General features: G+C 36.8%; 1 pseudogene; it reads left to right on the forward strand.

Annotated features, from left to right (window-relative positions):
- The first annotated feature begins 1,562 nt into the window (after nt 1-1,562).
- Nucleotides 1,563-2,126, forward strand: LOC127185831 (chromobox protein homolog 3-like; annotated as a pseudogene).
- The last annotated feature ends 5,673 nt before the right edge of the window (nt 2,127-7,799 follow it).

Genomic DNA, 7,799 nt, shown 5'->3' on the forward strand with positions numbered 1-7,799 from the left:
CCTTCATCCCCTCTCCCTCCATCCCTTAGTTCTCAGAAAGGGGAGCCCTCCTCCCCTAACATCTGTCCTCAGCCTATCAAGTCTCACCTGCACTACCTGTATCCTCTTCCTCTGTGGCCTGGCAAGGCTGCTCTGCCACAGGGAAGTGATCAACAAGTGGACACCAGACTCTGTGTCAGAGGTAGGCCCTACTTCCCATATTATGAGACACACAAGGAGACTGTGCTGCCTATCTACTACATCTGAGAATAGGGTCTAGGTCTTCTCCATGCATGGTCCTTGGTTGGTGCATCAGTATCTGTTTTGTAGTGCAGTTATCCAGTATTATGTGCCTAATATCTGCTTATGAATGAGTATATACCAAGTGTGTTTTTCTGGTTCTGGGTTACCACAGTCAGGATGATCTTTTCCAGTTCCATCCATATGCCTGCAAATTTCAAGATTTCCTTGTTTTTAAAAGCTGAGTAGTATTCCACTGTGCAAATGTACCACAGTTTCTTTACCCATTCTTCAGTTGAGGGACATCTAAATTGTTTCCAGAGGATAAACACCCAAGATGATACATTTGATAATATTCATTGAGCAGATGCAGGAATAGGAAAGGTTCCCTTTGTACATGTTTCTTGTTAAAATTTAATGGAGGCAAATAATAAATCATCACCTTTTGTATTATTTTAACCTCACTGCCTAGTATATCCTGATGCCAATTAATAAACATCATTATCACTAAGATTCCACACCAAAGTTTAAAATGTCCTGTTAGTTAGGTCTCAGAGCAGCAGCATTTATTGCTTGAGTCTTTGAATGCACCACTACTTCAGGAAAAGAGAAGGAAAGTCATGACATCCCTTGGCCCAGATTCCATCAAACTCAGATGATAATGGTTACAATTTGGGTGATTTTATATTAAATTTAAAAAGCAATCATTTCTTTTAGAAAGTACTCTGTTCTGAAGTCTGGTCAGAGTAACCTAAATTTAAATAGCAGCTCAGAATCTTTCCTCAGCATAAAAACAAAAGTGGCTGGGTCTTTGCATTTGGAGAAACAAACAGAATTCAAAAGCTAGGATTCTGTTATTTCCTACTTATACCAGAATGTTGTCACATGTTATATTTAAACTCTGATTATTTCAATTTTCAGAAGAGAACTCAGTTCTGAGGAATGGAATATGACTAACACATGTTTAATTTTGCTTTGCAACAAAGTCATGTCAAATTCTTCTTTCATCAAAATAAAAGCACAGACAAGAAGGACTTGGTGGTCTTAGAGTGTACCAGTAGTGAGCTTTAGCTGAAAATCTAACCTTTTCACTCCTTTCATTGCGGATGTAATATCTAGGCAGTTCATATTTGCATTGGGCTCAAAAAAAGTTTTAGGCTTTTTCTATCATTCGTAACAGATTTTTTTTCTTATAGCATGTATTAGAAATAATAAAAGGAGGCCCCTTTCCTTCAGATGTGGCTCAGCTGAAGCACGCAGCCCGGAGCCGCTGCAGGATCTGCCGCAGTCCTGGGCATCTGAATGGTGAGCTCTTCAAATCTTTTATTTAAAAAAAAATAGCCTCCAATAAAACACCATTTCAAAAACATGGGAAAGAAGCAGAATGGAAAGAGTAAAAATGTTCAAGAGGCAGAGCTGAAGAATTTGTGGCAAAAAAAAAAAAAAAAAAAAAAAAAAGTACTAGACCAGCGTGTATTGAATGGGAAGGTGGAGTACTTCCTGAAGTGGAAGGGGTTCACAGATGCTGATAACAATTGGGAACCAGAAGAAAATTTAGATTGTCCAGAATTAATTGAAGCATTTCTTAATTTTCAAAAGGCTGGTGAAGAAAAAAATGGTACAGAAAGGAAATATTTATCTGACAGTGAATATGATAATAGCAAATCGAAGAAGAAAAGAGATGCTGCGGACAAACCAAGGGGCTTTGCCAGAAGTCTTGATCCTGAACGAATAAGTGGTGCCACAGACAGCAGTGGAGAATTAATGTTTCTCATGAAACGGAAGGAATCAGCTGATGCTAACTTGGTGCTGGCAAAGGAGGCAAAATTAAGTGTCCTCAGATTGTCATCGCCTTTTATGAGGAAAGGCTTACTGGGCATTCTTGTCCCAAAGATGAAGCAAAATAATTGTTTGCATACATATATTCTGGATCTTGGGGTTTTTAATTACTAGTGTGAAAAACAAAGCATTTTAATGAAAATCGAATTTGATAAGCTAGTTTTGAAGTATTGACAGTAGTTGGGATATTATTGGGTTTTGTTTTGCATCAAAACACACTAATTCCATTGAGCAAATAAGAGCCTTCTGCAGTTACTTCCTTTAACAATAGAATATTTGATACCTGACCCAGACGGGTCTTGAAGTAGATTGATTGCCAATTTTCTGAGAAACTGCCTTATAGAACATGGCCCACAGAATCAACTCACTGGGACTTATGGGGGCTCACAGAGATCGGGGAGCCTATAAGGGTCTGACCTAGATCCTCTGCATATATGTTATGGCTGAGTTGCTTAGTGTTCTTATGGGAATCCTAAGAGTGAAAGTGAGGACGTCTCTCTCTCTCTCTCTCTCTCTCTCTCTCTCTCTCTCTCTCTCTCTCTCTCTCTCTGATGCTTATCAACACTGGGTTGATGCATCAAGCCTTGATGTGAAGGTATGGGCCTGTTCTTATTGTAGCCTGTTATGCTGTATTTGGTTGATATCCTTAGGAGGCTTTCTCTTTTCTGAGGGGAGGCAAAAGGCCTTGGATCTGGGGGAAAGGGGAAGTAGAGGAAAGAATATGGGAAGAAGTGTGGGAAACTTCTGTCAGGATGTAATATATGAGAGGCAAATTTAAAAATTTACTTATTGTGGTGGTATGAATGAGAATGGTTTCCATAGGTTCATACATTTGAATGTTTTGTCCTCACTAGGTGGATTTGTTTAGGAAGGGTTAAGATATATGGTCTTGTTGGATGAGGCATGTCATAGTGGATGGACTCTGAGGTTTCCAAAGCACCATGCCTGCTTGCCCATCACCATGCTACCTACCATGGTGTTCATGAACTCACCCTCTGAAACTTTAATACTCAAATTAAGTGTCTTCTTTTATAGGTTTCCTTGGCCATGGTCTTTTGACATGGCAATATAAAAGTAACTGACACTTATCAGAGAAAGGAGGTTATGAAACAGCTCTGAAACCAGAATATCTTTGATCAAACTCTACCTCTTCCCTACAACCAAATATGACCTTGGTTATAGATTGTATTATTTATTTGGTTTCCAGTTAATTCATTTATTTAAAAAAACAATGGACTTTATCTCATAGCATAGCAGAGCAACATTATACCTACTCTCAACATAGTCTTAATTTAAATGTATTTTTGAGGGTAATGTCAAATATGGTTATTATAGATATATGATTTCTAAATACAGAGAACGAGAGATATTGGCAAAAGTTAATAAATTCATAGGGGAGGGGAATAAGGGGAAAATGGGAGGGAGGGAGGAATGGGAGGATACAAGGGATGGGATAACCATTGAGATGTAACAAGAATAAATTAATTTAAAAAATCTCCCCCCCAAAAAAGGAAAGATGATGGGGAAAAAAGTTAATAAATTACTACTAAATTATTTTAGGTTGGAGAAATATTTTATGGTATGCTATAGAACAATAATGTGACTTTAGATAATAGTAAAACACTACAGGTTTCTAACCTTGTTCCATGTACAATGAAACATGACAATAAAAGAAAAGTAACATATTAAAAGTTAAATTTAATCTTGGTAATCAGAAAAAAATAAAGATTTAAAAAATTTTACCATAAAGAAACAATAAATACTTGAGGGAATATATATGGTTTTGCTATTTAAACAGTGAACAATAGGTATGTATGTATGTATGTATGTATGAATTTATGTATGTATATAACCAACTCTCCTAAGGTAGAATATATATATGTTCTAAGGTAGAATACATATATATATATATATATATATATATATATATATATATATATATATATATATATTGTAATTTATAATTCATGTATCAGCTAAAATAAATGTAATAAAGGTTAAATTAAGTAATGAGGTATACAAATAGCCAAATTTCATTAAAGAATATATAGAGGAATACTAAATATTCATCAATTTGCTAATCTGTTCACCATTAAAATGTCAAAACAATCTATCATCTGTCAAAATCAAGTTTCTTTACCTCTTACAATGAGATTGAATACTAAGTAATTAAAAAAATGTTTCTCTAAATTATCTCTCCAAACAATGTATAAGATATAGTTTCTGAATAATTTTATAGAATGATTAACTATAGAGGAAATTAATAAAATGGTGTTTTAAAGGTGTATGAGTACATGTGTGCTGTACACATGTGTATATATGTTTGAGTATGTGTGTGTAGGCTTCAGGTCATTGCAGAGTATCTTCCTTTATCACTCTCAACCTTAATTTTGAGACATGGTCTTTGTACTGAGTAGTTTTATGTCAAGTAAACACAACTTAAAGTCATCTGAGAGGAGGGAAGCTCAATTAAGTGTATGTCTCAATGCATGCCAGAAAACCAGTCAGGGTGCCTGCAGGCTTTCTCCTATCTTTCTGTTCCCATAGACCCAATCCCACATTCTTAACTCAAATGCTGCAACACAACACCAGTTGCAACCTTCTCTATTCTTTGTCCACATCTCCTATGAATCTCACAGACTATCCCTTCCAAACCTTCCTCCCCTGATTTGTCCCTGTATTTCATACCTCAAATCCAGCAGACACTCATTGATAAGACAAGGGCTGCTCCTTTCAGGGCACTAGGTAGGCTAAAGGCACACCTATACCTCTCCTACTACCCCAAAGATCCAATCCAACCCCCAGTCTCATTACTAGCTCTGTAGCAGGAATCTGTTGTGGTTTCCCTTTTGTCTCAGACTCCATCCACAACAGATCACGAAGACCTTCTCTTCCAACCTTCCTTTTCCCAGCTTATCCCAACTACCCATGCCTTCATTCTCTATATCAATGGGCATTCTCTATATATACACATCAGCTGAATAGAACAGGGAAGTAGGCAACACACAGCCATAACACTCTCTGAAAATCCAGAGAGAAAGGAGAAACCAAGGAACAATACACCCACACAACAAGGTCAAATCCTGAAATGATTCTACAATTAATTCATTCCCAATCCAGATGCTGAGATGCCTGTGTAAACATACAATCAACAATAGCCAGGGCAATATGTCTCCACTAGAGCCCAACTATCCTACCACAGCAGGCCCTGAATATTCCAACATAGCTTAAGAAGAAAAAATATCTTTTTAAAACCTTTATAAATATAGTAGAGTTCCTTAAAGAGTTTACTCAAGAGTAAAATGGGGGAGGGGGAAGCCCTTAAGAAATTCAGGGAAAAAAACAATGTAAGGAAATAAATAAAACTGTTCCAGACCCAAACTTAGAAATAGACTCAATAAAGGAAACTCGAAATGAGGAAGATCTAGAAATGAAAATTTGAGAAAACCTAACAGAAACTACAGAGATAACCTTCATCAAACAGAATACCAGAGGTGGAAGAGAGAATCTCAGGCATTGAAGACACCATAGAAAAAATGGATACATCAGTCAAAGAAACATTAAATCTAAAAACTCCTGACACAAATATCTAGAAAATCTAGGACACTATGAAAAACACAAATCTAAAAATAATGGTTATAAGTGAAGGAAAAGAAGCACAGCTCAAAGGCATAGAAATTATTTTCAACAAAATCATGGAAGAATGTTTTTCCTAAGCTAAAGAAGGTGATGCCTATAAAGGTACATGAAGTAAAAAGAACACCAAATAGCCTGGGTCAGAAAAGAACGTCCCCTTGCCACATAATAATCAAAAGACTAAACATCCAGAACAACAACAACAAAAAAATACTATTAAAAGCTAAAAGGGAAAAACCCAAGTAAAATAAGACCTAATAGAATGACACCTGAGTTTTCTTTTTTGTTTGTTTGTTTGTTTGTTTGTTTTTCGAGACAGGGTTTCTTTATGTTATCTTGTTTATCCTGGCCTTGCTTTGTAGGCCAGGCTGACATCTTACTTTTCAATGGAGACCTGTACTCTGGTGCCTCACATTTGACCATGTCCCCTGGAGGGGGAGACCTGGTGGCACTCAGAGGAAGGACAGCTGGTAGCCAAGAAGAGACTTGATACCCTATGAAAATATACAGGGGGAGGTAATCCCCCTCAGGAACAGTCATAGGGGAGGGGAATAACGGGAAAATGGGGGGGGAGGAATGGGAGGATACAAGGGATGGGATAAACATTGAGATGTAACAAGAATAAATTAATAGAAAAAAAAACAAAAAACAAAAAACAAAAAAAAATAAAATAAATAAATAAATAAAAATAATTAAATAAATAAATACAAAAAAAAAAAAAAAAAAAAAAGCCAAAAGACCTAGGCAGATGCCAGCCCAGACTACTATACCCAAAAAAAGTTTCCATCACAATAGATAGAGAAAATAAGACATTCCATGATAAGCCAAATTAAACAATATCTACAAATCCAGCCTTTCAGACAAATACTAGAAGGAAAACTCTAACCTAAAAAGGTGAACTACACCCAAGATAACACAATGAATAAATAACCCTAGAGCAGAAAATTCCCATCCTACTAAAAGCAATCTACAGATTTAATTCAGTCCTCATCAAAATTGCATTACAATCTTTTGCAGACTTTGAAATGAAAACTCTCTGTTTCCTATGGAAAAAAATTAAAATGCCAGGATATCTAAAACAATCCTAAATGATAAAAGAAGTTCTGAAGGTATGATTATCTCTGATTTTAAATTGTACTACAGAGCATAAAACCATTTGATATTGATGTAAAAATTGATAGATTGATCAATGGAATTGAACCGAAGACCCAAGACATAAAATCAAACATAATGAACACATAAATTTGATGAAGACAGAAATACACAATGGAATAAAACAGTATCTTCTACTAATGGTACTTTCACTCTTGATATCTGCATATATAACAATGCAAGTAGATCCATATTTATCATTCTGCCAAAAAAACCCTCAAATCCAGGCAGATCAAAGACCTCAACAGAAAACCAGATACAATGAACCTGATAGAAGAGAAAGTGGGGGATAATTTTGAATGCATTGGCATAGGAGATGACTTTCTGAACAGAACACTGATAGCACAAGCACTAAGATCAACAATCAATTAATGGAACGTCATGAAACTAAGCTTCTGTAAGGTAAATCATTCCATGAATAGAAGAAAACAGCAGCCTATACAGAATGGAAAAAGATTTTCACCAACTCCACATATGATAGAGGACTAATATGCAAAATATATAAAGAACTTAAGAAACCAGATATAAGCTAATGATCTAATTAAAAATAGGGGACAGAAGCCTGGCATGGTGGCCATTAACCAGCACCCAGGATGACAGAGGCAGGTAGATCTCTGTGAGGTAGAGGCCAGCCTGGTCTGCAAAGTGAGTACAGGACAGCCAAGGCTACACAGGGAAACCGTAAACTTTGAACTCATACCCAAATCTAGCCAATAGACAGGACATTCTTCCCAGTTGAGTGGAGAGTAGGGTCTGACTTTCACATGAACTCTGGTGCCCGATATTTGACCATGCCCCTGGATGGGGAGGCCTGGTGGCACTCAGGGGAAGGATATCAGGCTACCAAGAAGAGACTTGATACCCTGTGAGCATATACAGGGGAAGGAGGGCCTCCTCAGTCACAGTCATAGGGGAGGGGAGTAAGGGGAAGATGGGAGGGAGGGAAGGAGGAA

Source organism: Acomys russatus, chromosome X (genome assembly GCF_903995435.1).
Source record: "Acomys russatus chromosome X, mAcoRus1.1, whole genome shotgun sequence".
Lineage (NCBI taxonomy): Eukaryota > Metazoa > Chordata > Mammalia > Rodentia > Muridae > Acomys > Acomys russatus.